The sequence below is a fragment of the Lathyrus oleraceus genome, chromosome 4, assembly GCF_024323335.1.
Source record: "Lathyrus oleraceus cultivar Zhongwan6 chromosome 4, CAAS_Psat_ZW6_1.0, whole genome shotgun sequence".
NCBI lineage: Eukaryota > Viridiplantae > Streptophyta > Magnoliopsida > Fabales > Fabaceae > Lathyrus > Lathyrus oleraceus.
Genome location: NC_066582.1, coordinates 489,020,767 through 489,036,739, shown reverse-complemented (window position 1 = coordinate 489,036,739; position 15,973 = coordinate 489,020,767). Strand labels below are relative to the sequence as shown.

Genomic DNA, 15,973 nt, shown 5'->3' with positions numbered 1-15,973 from the left:
TAGCTCCCATCCACCCTCTTCCCCACGTAGCTCTCATACCCTGAACACTGGCACTGGCGGGCAGATAGCGGCTAAAGAAAGACCCACAGAGGAGTCACCGGTAGAAGGCGGCAAAGCAAAACTCTGTAATTTACTGCAAGGTATCACGCTAAAAAGACCGGTTTAATTACGGCCCAATTTAAAATACCCTCGAACGAAAAGCGAACAGGTTGAGGAAGTTTTATTATATATTATGACTACTGTTTAGTCTAGTCGTGATCACCTTTTCTACTTTCTCTAAATCATCTTTTCTGAATTTTCTACTTCTTTCTTTCAACAAAATTTCATTTTGCAATCATGGATCCTCTTCTCCCTGTTACCACACCCTCTTCCCTAGTATCTCCCATCCACCCTCATCGCCACCATCTTCCCCACGTAGCTCCCATCCACCCTCTTCCTCACCCTTTCCCCACCCTCTTCCCCACGTAGCTCCCATCCACCCTCTTCCCCACGTAGCTCTCATACCCTGAACACTGGCACTGGCGGGCAGATAGCGGCTAAAGAAAGACCCACAGAGGAGTCACCGGTAGAAGGCGGCAAAGCAAAACTCTGTAATTTACAGCAAGGGATCACGCTAAAAAGACTGGTTTAATTACGGCCCAATTTAAATTACCCTCGAACGAAAAGCGAACAGGTTGAGGAAGTTTTATTATATATTATGACTACTGTTTAGTCTAGTCGTGATCACCTTTTCTACTTTCTCTAAATCATCTTTTCTGAATTTTCTTCTTCTTTCTTTCAACAAAATTTCATTTTGCAATCATGGATCCTCTTCTCCCTGTTACCGCACCCTCTTCCCCACGTAGCTCCCATCCACCCTCATCGCCACCCTGTTCCCCACGTAGCTCCCATCCACCATCTTCCTCACTCTTTTCCCCACCCTCATCCCCACGTAGCTCCCATCCACCCTCTTCCCCAAGTAGCTCTTATACCCTGAACACTGGCACTGGCGGGCAGATAGCGGCTAAAGAAAGACCCACAGAGGAGTCACCGGTAGAAGGCGGCAAAGCAAAACTCTGTAATTTACAGCAAGGGATCACGCTAAAAAGACCGGTTTAAATACGGCCCAATTTAAAATACCCTCGAACGAAAAGCGAACAGGTTGAGGAAGTTTTATTATATATTATGACTACTGTTTAGTCTAGTCGTGATCACCTTTTCTACTTTCTCTAAATCATCTTTTCTGAATTTTCTACTTCTTTCTTTCAACAAAATTTCATTTTGCAATCATGGATCCTCTTCTCTCTGTTACCGCACCCTCTTCCCAAGTAGCTCCCATCCACCCTCATCGCCACCATCTTCCCCACGTAGCTCCCATCCACCCTCTTCCTCACCCTTTTCCCCACCCTCTTCCCCACGTAGCTCCCATCCACCCTCTTCCCCACGTAGCTCTCATACCCTGAACACTGGCACTGGCGGGGAGATAGCGGCTAAAGAAAGACCCACAGAGGAGTCACCGGTAGAAGGCGGCAAAGCAAAACTCTGTAATTTACAGCAAGGGATCACGCTAAAAAGACCGGTTTAATTACGGCCCAATTTAAATTACCCTCGAACGAAAAGCGAACAGGTTGAGGAAGTTTTATTATATATTATGACTACTGTTTAGTCTAGTCGTGATCACCTTTTCTACTTTCTCTAAATCATCTTTTCTGAATTTTCTTCTTCTTTCTTTCAACAAAATTTCATTTTGCAATCATGGATCCTCTTTTCCCTGTTACCGCAACCTTTTCCCCACGTAGCTCCCATCCACCCTCTTCGCCACCCTGTTCCCCACGTACCTCCCATTCACCCTCTTCCTTACCCTTTTCCCCACCCTCTTCCCCACGTAGTTCCCATCCACCCTCTTCCCCACGTAGCTCTCATACCCTGAACACTGGCACTGGCGGGCAGATAGCGGCTAAAGAAAGACCCACAGAAGAGTCACCGGTAAAAGGCGGCAAAGCAAAACTCTGTAATTTACAGCAAGGGATCACGCTAAAAAGACCGGTTTAATTACGGCTCAATTTAAAATACCCTCGAACGAAAAGCGAACAGGTTGAGGAAGTTTTATTATATATTATGACTACTGTTTAGTCTAGTCCTGATCACCTTTTCTACTTTCTCTAAATCATCTTTTCTAAATTTTCTTCTTCTTTCTTTCAACAAAATTTCATTTTGCAATCATGGATCCTCTTCTCCCTATTACCGCACCCTCTTCCCCACGTAGCTCCCATCCACCCTCTTCGCCATGCTCTTCCCCACCTATCTCCCATTCACCCTCTTCCTCACCCTTTTCCCCACCCTCTTCCCCACGTAGCTCCCATCCACCCTCTTCCCCACGTAGCTCTCATACCCTGAACACTGGCACTGGAGGGCAGATAGCGGCTAAAAAAAGACCCACAGAGGAGTCACCGGTAGAAGGCGACAAAGCAAAATTCTATAATTTACAGCAAGAGATCACGCTAAAAATGCTGGTTTAATTACGGCCCAATTTAAAATACCCTCGAACGAAAAGCGAACAGGTTGAGGAAGTTTTATTATATATTATGACTACTGTTTAGTCTAGTCGTGATCACCTTTTCTACTTTCTGTAAATCATCTTTTCTGAATTTTCTTCTTCTTTCTTTCAACAAAATTTCATTTTGCAATAATGGATCCTCTTCTCCCTGTTACCGCACCCTCTTCCCCACGTAGCTCCCATCCACCCTCATCGCCACCCTCTTCCCCACGTAGCTCCCATCCACCATCTTCCTCACTCTTTTCCCCACCCTCATCCCCACGTAGCTCCCATCCACCCTCTTCCCCACGTAACTCTCATACCCTGAACACTGGCACTGGCGGGCAAATAGCGGCTAAAGAAAGACCCACAGAGGAGTCACCGGTAGAAGGCGGCAAAGCAAAACTCTGTAATTTACTGCAAGGTATCACGCTAAAAAGACCGGTTTAATTACGGCCCAATTTAAAATACCCTCGAACGAAAAGCGAACAGGTTGAGGAAGTTTTATTATATATTATGACTACTGTTTAGTCTAGTCGTGATCACCTTTTCTACTTTCTCTAAATCATCTTTTATAAATTTTCTTCTTCTTTCTTTCAACAAAATTTCATTTTGCAATCATGGATCCTCTTCTCCCTGTTACCGCACCCTCTTCCCCACGTAGCTCCCATCCACCCTCATCGCCACCCTCTTCCCCACCTAGCTCCCATCCACCCTCTTCCTCACCCTTTTCCCCACCCTCTTCCCCACGTAGCTCCCATCCACCCTCTTCCCCACGTAGCTCTCATACCCTGAACACTGGCACTGGCGGGCAGATAGCGGCTAAAGAAAGACCCACAGAGGAGTCACCGGTAGAAGGCGGCAAAGCAAAACTTTGTAATTTACAGCAAGGGGTCACACTAAAAAGACCGGTTTAATTACGGCCCAATTTAAATTACCCTCGAACGAAAAGCGAACAGGTTGAGGAAGTTTTATTATATATTATGACTATTGTTTAGTCTAGTCGTGATCACCTTTTCTACTTTCTCTAAATCATCTTTTCTGAATTTTCTTCTTCTTTCTTTCAACAAAATTACATTTTGCAATCATGGTTCCTCTTCTCCCTGTTACCGCACCCTCTTCCCCACGTAGCTCCCATCCACCCTCTTCGCCACCCTCTTCCCCACGTAGCTCCCATTCACACTCTTCCTCACCCTTTTACCCACCCTCTTCCCCACGTAGCTCCCATCCACCCTCTTCCCCACGTAGCTCTCATACCCTGAACAATGGCACTGGCGGGCAGATAGCGGCTAAAGAAAGACCCACAGAGGAGTCACCGGTATAAGGCGACAAATCAAAACTGTATAATTTACAGCAAGTGATCACGCTAAAAAGGCCGGTTTAATTACGGCCCAATTTAAAATACCCTCGAACGAAAAGCGAACAGGTTGAGGAAGTTTTATTATATATTATGACTACTGTTTAGTCTAGTCGTGATCACCTTTTATATTTTCTCTAAATCATCTTTTCTGAATTTTCTTCTTCTTTCTTTCAACAAAATTTCATTTTGCAATCATGGATCCTCTTCTCCCTGTTTCCGCACCCTCTTCCCCACGTAGCTCCCATCCACCCTCATCGCCACCCTCTTCCCCACGTAGCTCCCATCCACCCTCATCGCCACCCTCTTCCCCACGTATCTCCCATCCACCCTCTTCCTCACCTTTTTCCCAACCTCTTCCCCACGTAGCTCTCATACCCTGAACACTGGCACTGGCGGGCAGATAGCGGCTAAAGAAAGACCCACAAAGGAGTCACCGGTAGAAGGCGGCAAAGCAAAACTCTGTAATTTACAGCAAGGGATCACGCTAAAAAAACTGGTTTAATTACGGCCCAATTTAAATTACCCTCGAACGAAAAGCGAACAGGTTGAGGATGTTTTTTTATATATTATGACTACTGTTTAGTCTAGGTGTGATCACCTTTTCTACTTTCTCTAAATCATCTTTTCTGAATTTTCTTCTTCTTTCTTTCAACAAAATTTCATTTTGCAATCATGGATCCTCTTCTCCTTGTTACCGCACCCTCTTCCCCACGTAGCTCCCATCCACCCTCATCGCCACCCTCTTCCCCACGTAGCTCCCATCCACCATCTTCCTCACTCTTTTCCCCACCCTCATCCCCACGTAGTTCCCATCCACCCTCTTCCCCACGTAGCTCTCATACCCTGAACACTGGCACTGGCGGGCAGATAGCGGCTAAAGAAATACCCACAGAAGAGTCACCGGTAGAAGGCGGCAAAGCAAAACTCTGTAATTTACAGCAAGGGATCACGCTTAAAAGACCGGTTTAATTACGGCCCAATTTAAAATACCCTCGAACGAAAAGCGAACAGGTTGAGGAAGTTTTATTATATATTATGACTACTGTTTAGTCTAGTCGTGATCACCTTTTCTACTTTCTGTAAATCATCTTTTCTGAATTTCCTTCTTCTTTCTTTCAACAAAATTTCATTTTGCAATCATGGATCCTCTTCTCCCTGTTACCGCACTCTCTTCCCCACGTAGCTCCCATCCACCCTCTTCGCCACCCTCTTCCCCACGTAGCTCCCATTCACACTCTTCCTCACCCTTTTACCCACCCTCTTCCCCACGTAGCTCCCATCCACCCTCTTCCCCACGTAGCTCTCATACCCTGAACAATGGCACTGGCGGGCAGATAGCGGCTAAAGAAAGACCCACAGAGGAGTCACCGGTATAAGGCGACAAATCAAAACTGTATAATTTACAGCAAGTGATCACGCTAAAAAGGCCGGTTTAATTACGGCCCAATTTAAAATACCCTCGAACGAAAAGCGAACAGGTTGAGGAAGTTTTATTATATATTATGACTACTGTTTAGTCTAGTCGTGATCACCTTTTATATTTTCTCTAAATCATCTTTTCTGAATTTTCTTCTTCTTTCTTTCAACAAAATTTCATTTTGCAATCATGGATCCTCTTCTCCCTGTTTCCGCACCCTCTTCCCCACGTAGCTCCCATCCACCCTCATCGCCACCCTCTTCCCCACGTAGCTCCCATCCACCCTCATCGCCACACTCTTCCCCACGTAGCTCCCATCCACCCTCTTCCTCACCCTTTTCCCCAACCTCTTCCCCACGTAGCTCTCATACCCTGAACACTGGCACTGGCGGGCAGATAGCGGCTAAAGAAAGACCCACAAAGGAGTCACCGGTAGAAGGCGGCAAAGCAAAACTCTGTAATTTACAGCAAGGGATCACGCTAAAAAAACTGGTTTAATTACGGCCCAATTTAAATTACCCTCGAACGAAAAGCGAACAGGTTGAGGATGTTTTTTTATATATTATGACTACTGTTTAGTCTAGGTGTGATCACCTTTTCTACTTTCTCTAAATCATCTTTTCTGAATTTTCTTCTTCTTTCTTTCAACAAAATTTCATTTTGCAATCATGGATCCTCTTCTCCTTGTTACCGCACCCTCTTCCCCACGTAGCTCCCAACCACCCTCATCGCCACCCTCTTCCCCACGTAGCTCCCATCCACCATCTTCCTCACTCTTTTCCCCACCCTCATCCCCACGTAGTTCCCATCCACCCTCTTCCCCACGTAGCTCTCATACCCTGAACACTGGCACTGGCGGGCAGATAGCGGCTAAAGAAATACCCACAGAAGAGTCACCGGTAGAAGGCGGCAAAGCAAAACTCTGTAATTTACAGCAAGGGATCACGCTTAAAAGACCGGTTTAATTACGGCCCAATTTAAAATACCCTCGAACGAAAAGCGAATAGGTTGAGGAAGTTTTATTATATATTATGACTACTGTTTAGTCTAGTCGTGATCACCTTTTCTACTTTCTGTAAATCATCTTTTCTGAATTTCCTTCTTCTTTCTTTCAACAAAATTTCATTTTGCAATCATGGATCCTCTTCTCCCTGTTACCGCACTCTCTTCCCCACGTAGCTCCCATCCACCCTCTTCGCCACCCTCTTCCCCACGTAGCTCTCATCCACCCTCTTCCTCACCCTTTTCCCCACCCTCTTCCCCATGTAGCTCCCATCCACCCTATTCCCCACGTAGCTCTCATCCACCCTCTTCGCCACCCTCTTCCCCACGTAGCTCCCATGCACCCTCTTCCTCACCCTTTTCCCCAACCTCTTCCCCACGTAGCTCCCATCCACCCTCTTCCCCACGTAGTTCTCATACCCTGAACACTGGCACTGACGAGCAGATAGAGGCTAAAGAAAGACCCATAGAGGAGTCTCGGGTAGAAGGCGGCAAAAGAAAACTCTGTAATTTACTGCAAGGTATCACGCTAAAAAGACCGGTTTAATTACGACCCAATTTAAAATACCCTCGAACGAAAAGCGAACAGGTTGAGGAAGTTTTATTATATATTATGACTACTGTTTAGTCTAGTCGTGATCACCTTTTCTACTTTCTCGAAATCATCTTTTCTGAATTTTTTACTTCTTTCTTTCAACAAAATTTCATTTTGCAATCATGGATCCTCTTCTCCCTGTTACCGCACCCTCTTCCCCACGTAGCTCCCATCCACCCTCACCGCCACCATCTTCCCTACGTAGCTCCCATCCACCCTCTTCCTCACCCTTTTCCCCACGTAGCTCCCATCCACCCTCTTCCCTACGTAGCTCTCATACCCTGAACACTGGCACTGGCGGGCAGATTGCGGCTAAAGAAAGACCCACAGAGGAGTCACCGGTAGAAGGTGGCAAAGCAAAACTTTGTAATTTACAGCAAGGGATCATGCTAAAAAGACCGGTTTAATTACGGTCCAATTTAAATTACCCTCGAACGAAAAGCGAACAGGTTGAGGAAGTTTTATTATATATTATGACTACTGTTTAGTCTAGTCCTGATCACCTTTTCTACTTTCTCTAAATCATCTTTTCTAAATTTTCTTCTTCTTTCTTTCAACAAAATTTCATTTTGCAATCATGGATCCTCTTCTCCCTGTTACCGCACCCTCTTCCCCACGTAGCTCCCATCCACCCTCTTCGCCACCCTCTTCCCCACGTAGACTCCCATCACCCTCTTCCTCACCCTTTTCCCCACCCTCTTCCCCACGTAGCTCCCATCCACCCTCTTCCCCACGTAGCTCTCATACCCTGAACACTGGCACTGGCGGGCAGATAGCGGCTAAAGAAAGACCCACAGAGGAGTCACCGGTAGAAGGCGACAAAGCAAAATTCTATAATTTACAGCAAGGGATCACGCTAAAAATGTCGGTTTAATTACGGCCCAATTTAAAACACCCTCGAACGAAAAGCGAACAGGTTGAGGAAGTTTTATTATATATTATGACTACTGTTTAGTCTAGTCGTGATCACCTTTTTACTTTCTCTAAATCATCTTTTCTGAATTTTTCTTCTTTCTTTCAACAAAATTTCATTTTGCAATAATGGATCCTCTTCTCCCTGTTACCGCACCCTCTTCCCCACGTAGCTCCCATCCACCCTCATCGCCACCCTCTTCCCCACGTAGCTCCCATCCACCATCTTCCTCACTCTTTTCCCCACCCTCATCCCCACGTAGCTCCCATCCACCCTCTTCCCCACGTAGCTCTCATACCCTGAACACTGGCACTGGCGGGCAGATAGCGGCTAAAGAAAGACCCACAGAGGAGTCACCGGTAGAAGGCGGCAAAGCAAAACTCTGTAATTTACTGCAAGGGATCACGCTAAAAAGACCGGTTTAATTACGGCCCAATTTAAAATACCCTCGAACGAAAAGCGAACAGGTTGAGGAAGTTTTATTATATATTATGACTACTGTTTAGTCTAGTCGTGATCACCTTTTCTACTTTCTCTAAATCATCTTTTCTGAATTTTCTTCTTCTTTCTTTCAACAAAATTTCATTTTGCAATCATGGATCCTCTTCTCCCTGTTACCGCACCCTCTTCCCCACGTAGCTCCCATCCACCCTCATCGCCACCCTCTTCCCCACGTAGCTCCCATCCACCCTCTTCCTCACCCTTTTCCCCACCCTCTTCCCACGTAGCTCCCATCCACCCTCTTCCCCACGTAGCTCTCATACCCTGAACACTGGCACTGGAGGGCAGATAGCGGCTAAAGAAAGACCCACAGAGGAGTCACCGGTAGAAGGCGGCAAAGTAAAACTCTGTAATTTACAACAAGGGATCACGCTAAAAAAGGCCGGTTTAATTACGTCCCAATTTAAAATACCCTCGAACGAAAAGCGAACAGGTTGAGGAAGTTTTATTATATTTTTGACTACTGTTTAGTCTAGTCGTGATCACCTTTTCTACTTTCTCTAAATCATCTTTTCTGAATTTTCTTCTTCTTTCTTTCAACAAAATTTCATTTTGAAATCATGGATCCTCTTCTCCTTGTTACCACACCCTCTTCCCCACGTAGCTCCCATCCACCCTCTTCGCCACCCTCTTCCCCACGTAGCTCCCATCCACCCTCTTCCTCACCCTTTTCCCCACCCTCTTCCCCACGTAGCTCCCATCCACCCTCTTCCCCACGTAGCTCTCATACCCTGAACACTGGCACTGGCGGGCAGATAGCGGTTAAAGAAAGACCCACAGAGGAGTCACCGGTAGAAGGCGGCAAAGCAAAACTTTGTAATTTACAGCAAGGTATCACGCTAAAAAGACCGGTTTAATTACGGCCCAATTTAAAATACCCTCGAACGAAAAGCGAACAGGTTGAGGAAGTTTTATTATATATTATGACTATTGTTTAGTCTAGTCGTGATCACCTTTTCTACTTTCTCTAAATCATCTTTTATAAATTTTCTTCTTCTTTCTTTCAACAAAATTTCATTTTGCAATCATGGATCCTCTTCTCCCTGTTACTGCACTCTCTTCCCCACGTAGCTCCCATCCACCCTCATCGCCACCCTCTTCCCCATGTAGCTCCCATCCACCCTCTTCCTCACCCTTTTCCCCACCCTCTTCCCCACGTAGCTCCCATCCACCCTCTTCCCCACGTAGCTCTCATACCCTGAACACTGGCACTGGAGGGCAGATAGCGGCTAAAGAAAGACCCACAGAGGAGTCACCGGTAGAAGGCGGCAAAGTAAAACTCTGTAATTTACAACAAGGGATCACGCTAAAAATACCGGTTTAATTACGTCCCAATTTAAAATACCCTCGAACGAAAAGCGAACAGGTTGAGGAAGTTTTATTATATATTTGACTACTGTTTAGTCTAGTCGTGATCACCTTTTCTACTTTCTCTAAATCATCTTTTATGAATTTTCTTCTTCTTTCTTTCAGCAAAATTTCATTTTGAAATCATCGATCCTCTTCTCATTGTTACCACACCCTCTTCCCCACGTAACTCCCATCCACCCTCTTCGCCACCCTCTTCCCCACGTAGCTCCCATCCACCCTCTTCCTCACCCTTTTCCCCACCCTCTTCCCCACGTAGCTCCCATCCACCCTCTTCCCCACGTAGCTCTCATACCCTGAACACTGGCACTGGCGGGCAGATAGCGGTTAAAGAAAGACCCACAGAGGAGTCACCGGTAGAAGGCGGCAAAGCAAAACCTTGTAATTTACAGCAAGGGATCACGCTAAAAAGACCGGTTTTTACGGCCCAATTTAAAATACCCTCGAACGAAAAGCGAACAGGTTGAGGAAGTTTTATTATATATTATGACTACTGTTTAGTCTAGTCGTGATCACCTTTTCTACTTTCTCTAAATCATCTTTTCTGGATTTTCTTCTTCTTTCTTTCAACAAAATTTCATTTTGCAATCATGGATCCTCTTCTCCCTGTTACCGCACCCTCTTCCCCACGTAGCTCCCATCCACCCTCTTCGCCACCCTCTTCCCCACGTAGCTCCCATCCACCCTCTTCCTCACCCTTTCCCCACCCTCTTCCCCACGTAGCTCCCATCCACCCTCTTCCCCACGTAGCTCTCATACCCTGAACACTGGCACTGGCGGGCAGATAGCGGCTAAAGAAAGACCCACAGAGGAGTCACCGGTAGAAGGCGGCAAAGCAAAACTCTGTAATTTACAACAAGGGATCACGCTAAAAAGACCGGTTTAATTACGGCCCAATTTAAAATACCCTCGAACGAAAAGCGAACAGGTTGAGGAAGTTTTATTATATATTATGACTACTGTTTAGTCTAGTCGTGATCACCTTTTCTACTTTCTCTAAATCATCTTTTCTGAATTTTCTTCTTCTTTCTTTCAACAAAATTTCATTTTGCAATCATGGATCCTCTTCTCCCTGTTACCGCACCTCTTCCCCACGTAGCTCCCATCCACCCTCTTCGCCACCCTCTTCCCCACGTAGCTCCCATCCACCCTCTTCCTCACCCTTTCCCACCCTCTTCCCCACGTAGCTCCCATCCACCCTCTTCCCCACGTAGCTCTCATACCCTGAACACTGGCACTGGAGGGCAGATAGCGGCTAAAGAAAGACCCACAGAGGAGTCACCGGTAGAAGGCGGCAAAGCAAAACTCTGTAATTTACAACAAGGGATCACGCTAAAAAGACCGGTTTAATTACGCCCAATTTAAATTACCCTCGAACGAAAAGCGAACAGGTTGAGGAAGTTTTAATGGTATATTTTGACTACTGTTTAGTCTAGTCGTGATCACCTTTTCTACTTTCTCTAAATCATCTTTTATGAATTTTCTTCTTCTTTCTTTCAACAAAATTCATTTTGCAATCATCGATCCTCTTCTCCCTGTTACCACACCCTCTTCCCCACGTAGCTCCCATCCACCCTCTTCGCCACCCTCTTCCCCACGTAGCTCCCATCCACCTCTTCCTCACCCTTTTCCCCACCCTCTTCCCCACGTAGCTCCCATCCACCCTCTTCCCCACGTAGCTCTCATACCCTGAACACTGGCACTGGCGGGCAGATAGCGGCTAAAGAAAGATCCACAGAGGAGTCACCGGTAGAAGGCGGCAAAGCAAAACTTTGTAATTTACAGCAAGGGATCACGCTAAAAAGACCGGTTTAATAACGGCCCAATTTAAAATACCTCCGAACGAAAAGCGAAACAGGTTGAGGAAGTTTTTTATATATTATGACTACTATTTAGTCTAGTCGTGATCACCTTTTCTACTTTCTCTAAATCATCTTTTCTGGATTTTCTTCTTCTTTCTTTCAACAAAATTTCATTTTGCAATCATGGATCCTCTTCTCCCTGTTACCGCACCCTCTTCCCCACGTAGCTCCCATCCACCCTCTTCGCCACCCTCTTCCCCACGTAGCTCCCATCCACCCTCTTCCTCACCCTTTTCCCCACCCTCTTCCCCACGTAGCTCCCATCCACCCTCTTCCCCACGTAGCTCTCATACCCTGAACACTGGCACTGGCGGGCAGATAGCGGTTAAAGAAAGACCCACAGAGGAGTCACCGGTAGAAGGCGGCAAAGCAAAACTCTGTAATTTACAACAAGGGATCACGCTAAAAAGACCGGTTTAATTACGTCCCAATTTAAAATACCCTCGAACGAAAAGCGAACAGGTTGAGGAAGTTTTATTATATATTATGACTACTGTTTAGTCTAGTCGTGATCACCTTTTCTACTTTCTCTAAATCATCTTTTCTGGATTTTCTTCTTCTTTCTTTCAACAAAATTTCATTTTGCAATCATGGATCCTCTTCTCCCTGTTACCGCACCCTCTTCCCCACGTAGCTCCCATCCACCCTCTTCGCCACCCTCTTCCCCACGTAGCTCTCATCCATCCTCTTCCTCACCCTTTTCCCCACCCTCTTCCCCACGTAGCTCCCATCCACCCTCTTCCCCACGTAGCTCTCATACCCTGAACACTGGCACTGGAGGGCAGATAGCGGCTAAAGAAAGACCCACAGAGGAGTCACCGGTAGAAGGCGGCAAAGCAAAACTCTGTAATTTACAACAAGGGATCACGCTAAAAAGACCGGTTTAATTACGTCCCAATTTAAAATACCCTCGAACGAAAAGCGAACAGGTTGAGGAAGTTTTAATGGTATATTTTGACTACTGTTTAGTCTAGTCGTGATCACCTTTTCTACTTTCTCTAAATCATCTTTTATGAATTTTCTTCTTCTTTCTTTCAGCAAAATTTCATTTTGCAATCATCGATCCTCTTCTCATTGTTACCACACCCTCTTCCCCACGTAACTCCCATCCACCCTCTTCGCCACCCTCTTCCCCACGTAATTCCCATCCACCCTCTTCCTCACCCTTTTCCCCACCCTCTTCCCCACGTAGCTCCCATCCACCCTCTTCCCCACGTAGCTCTCATACCCTGAACACTGGCACTGGCGGGCAGATAGCGGTTAAAGAAAGACCCACAGAGGAGTCACCGGTAGAAGGCGGCAAAGCAAAACTCTGTAATTTACAACAAGGGATCACGCTAAAAAGACCGGTTTAATTACGTCCCAATTTAAAATACCCTCGAACAAAAAGCGAACAGGTTGAGGAAGTTTTATTATATATTTTGACTACTGTTTAGTCTAGTCGTGATCACCTTTTCTACTTTCTCTAAATCATCTTTTCTGAATTTTCTTCTTCTTTCTTTCAGCAAAATTTCATTTTTCAATCATCGATCCTCTTCTCCTTGTTACCGCACCCTCTTCCCCACGTAGCTCCCATCCACCCTCTTCGCCACCCTCTTCCCCACGTAGCTCCCATTCACACTCTTCCTCACCCTTTTACCCACCCTCTTCCCCACGTAGCTCCCATCCACCCTCTTCCCCACGTAGCTCTCATACCCTGAACAATGGCACTGGCGGGCAGATAGCGGCTAAAGAAAGACCCACAGAGGAGTCACCGGTATAAGGCGACAAATCAAAACTGTATAATTTACAGCAAGTGATCACGCTAAAAAGGCCGGTTTAATTACGGCCCAATTTAAAATACCCTCGAACGAAAAGCCAACAGGTTGATGAAGTTTTATTATATATTATGACTACTGTTTAGTCTAGTCGTGATCACCTTTTAAACTTTCTCTAAATCATCTTTTCTGAATTTTCTTCTTCTTTCTTTTAACAAAATTTCATTTTGCAATCATGGATCCTCTTCTCCCTGTTACCGCACCCTCTTCCCCACGTAGCTCCCATCCACCCTCTTCCCCACGTAGCTCCCATCCACCCTCTTCCTCACCCTTTTCCCCAACCTCTTCCCCACGTAGCTCTCATACCCTGAACACTGGCACTGGCGGGCAGATAGCGGCTAAAGAAAGACCCACAAAGGAGTCACCGGTAGAAGACGGCAAAGCAAAACTCTGTAATTTACAGCAAGGGATCACGCTAAAAAAACTGGTTTAATTACGGCCCAATTTAAATTACCCTCGAACGAAAAGCGAACAGGTTGAGGAAGTTTTATTATATATTATGACTACTGTTTAGTCTAGGTGTGATCACCTTTTCTACTTTCTCTAAATCATCTTTTCTGAATTTTCTTCTTCTTTCTTTCAACAAAATTTCATTTTGCAATCATGGATCCTCTTCTCCCTGTTACCGCACTCTCTTCCCCACGTAGCTCCCATCCACCCTCTTCGCCACCCTCTTCCCCACGTAGCTCTCATCCACCCTCTTCCTCACCCTTTTCCCCACCCTCTTCCCCATGTAGCTCCCATCCACCCTATTCCCCATGTAGCTCTCATACCATAAACACAAGCACTGGCGGGCAGATAGCGGCTAAAGAAAGACACACAGAGGAGTCACCGGTAGAAGGCGGCAAAGCAAAACACTGTAATTTAATGCAAGGTATCACGCTAAAAAGACCGGTTTAATTACGGCCCAATTTAAAATACCCTCGAACGAAAAGCGAACAGGTTGAGGAAGTTTTATTATATATTATGACTACTGTTTAGTCTAGTCGTGATCACCTTTTCTACTTTCTCTAAATCATCTTTTCTGAATTTTCTACTTCTTTCTTTCAACAAAATTTCATTTTGCAATCATGGATCCTCTTCTCCCTGTTACCGCACCCTCTTCCCCACGTAGCTCCCATCCACCCTCTTCGCCACCATCTTCCCCACGTAGCTCCCATTCACCCTCTTCCTCACCTTTTTCCCCACCCTCTTCCCCACGTAGTTCCCATCCACCCTCTTCCTCACCCTTTTCCCCACCCTCTTCCCCACGTAGCTCCCATCCACCCTCTTCCCCACGTAGCTCCCATACCCTGAACACTGGCACTGGCGGGCAGATAGCGGCTAAAGAAAGACCCACAGAGGAGTCACCGGTAGAAGGCGGCAAAGCAAAACTCTGTAATTTACAGCAAGGGATCACGCTAAAAAGACCGGTTTAATTACGGCCCAATTTAAATTACCCTCGAACGAAAAGCGAACATGTTGAGGAAGTTTTATTATATATTATGACTACTGTTTAGTCTAGTCGTGATCACCTTTTCTACTTTCTCTAAATCATCTTTTCTGAATTTTCTTCTTCTTTCTTTCAACAAAATTTCATTTTGCAATCATGGATCCTCTTTTCCCTGTTACCGCACCCTCTTCCCCACGTAGCTCCCATCCACCCTCTTCGCCACCCTGTTCCCCACGTAGCTCCCATTCACCCTCTTCCTCACCTTTTTCCCCACCCTCTTCCCCACGTAGTTCCCATCCACCCTCTTCCCCACGTAGCTCTCATAGCCTGAACACTGGCACTGGCGGGCAGATAGCGGCTAAAGAAAGACCCACAGAAGAGTCACCGGTAGAAGGCGGCAAAGCAAAACTCTGTAATTTACAGCAAGGGATCACGCTAAAAAGACCGGTTTAATTACTGCCCAATTTAAAATACCCTCGAACGAAAAGCGAACAGGTTGAGGAAGTTTTATTATATATTATGACTACTGTTTAGTCTAGTCGTGATCACCTTTTCTACTTTCTCTAAATCATCTTTTCTGAATTTTCTTCTTCTTTCTTTCAACAAAATTTCATTTTGCAATCATGGATCCTCTTCTCCCTGTTACCGCACTCTCTTCCCCACATAGCTCCCATCCACCCTCTTCGCCACCCTCTTCCCCACGTATCTCACATCCACCCTCTTCCTCACCCTTTTCCCGACCCTCTTCCCCATGTAGCTCCCATCCACCCTCTTCCCCACGTAGCTCTCATACCATAAACACAAGCACTGGCGGGCAGATAGCGGCTAAAGAAAGACCCACAGAGGAGTCACCGGTAGAAGGCGGCAAAGCAAAACTCTGTAATTTACAGCAAGGGATCACGCTAAAAAAATTGGTTTAATTACGGCCCAATTTAAATTACCCTCGAACAAAAAGCGAATAGGTTGAGGAAGTTTTATTATATATTATGACTACTGTTTAGTCTAGTCGTGATCACCTTTTCTACTTTCTCTAAATCATCTTTTCTGAATTTTCTTCTTCTTTCTTTCAACAAAATTTCATTTTGCAATCATGGATCCTCTTCTCCCTGTTACCGCACCCTCTTCCCCACGTAGCTCCCATCCACCCTCATCGCCACCCTCTTCCCCACGTAGCTCCCATCCACCATCTTC

At 45.9% G+C, this 15,973-nt stretch overlaps 1 protein-coding gene across 3 annotated transcripts in view; it reads right to left on the bottom strand.

The window, feature by feature from the left end:
• LOC127076524 (NADH dehydrogenase [ubiquinone] 1 alpha subcomplex subunit 2) overlaps window positions 1-15,973 on the bottom strand; it is a 159,080-nt gene that overhangs the window by 65,706 nt on the left and 77,401 nt on the right. The window lies entirely within an intron of this gene.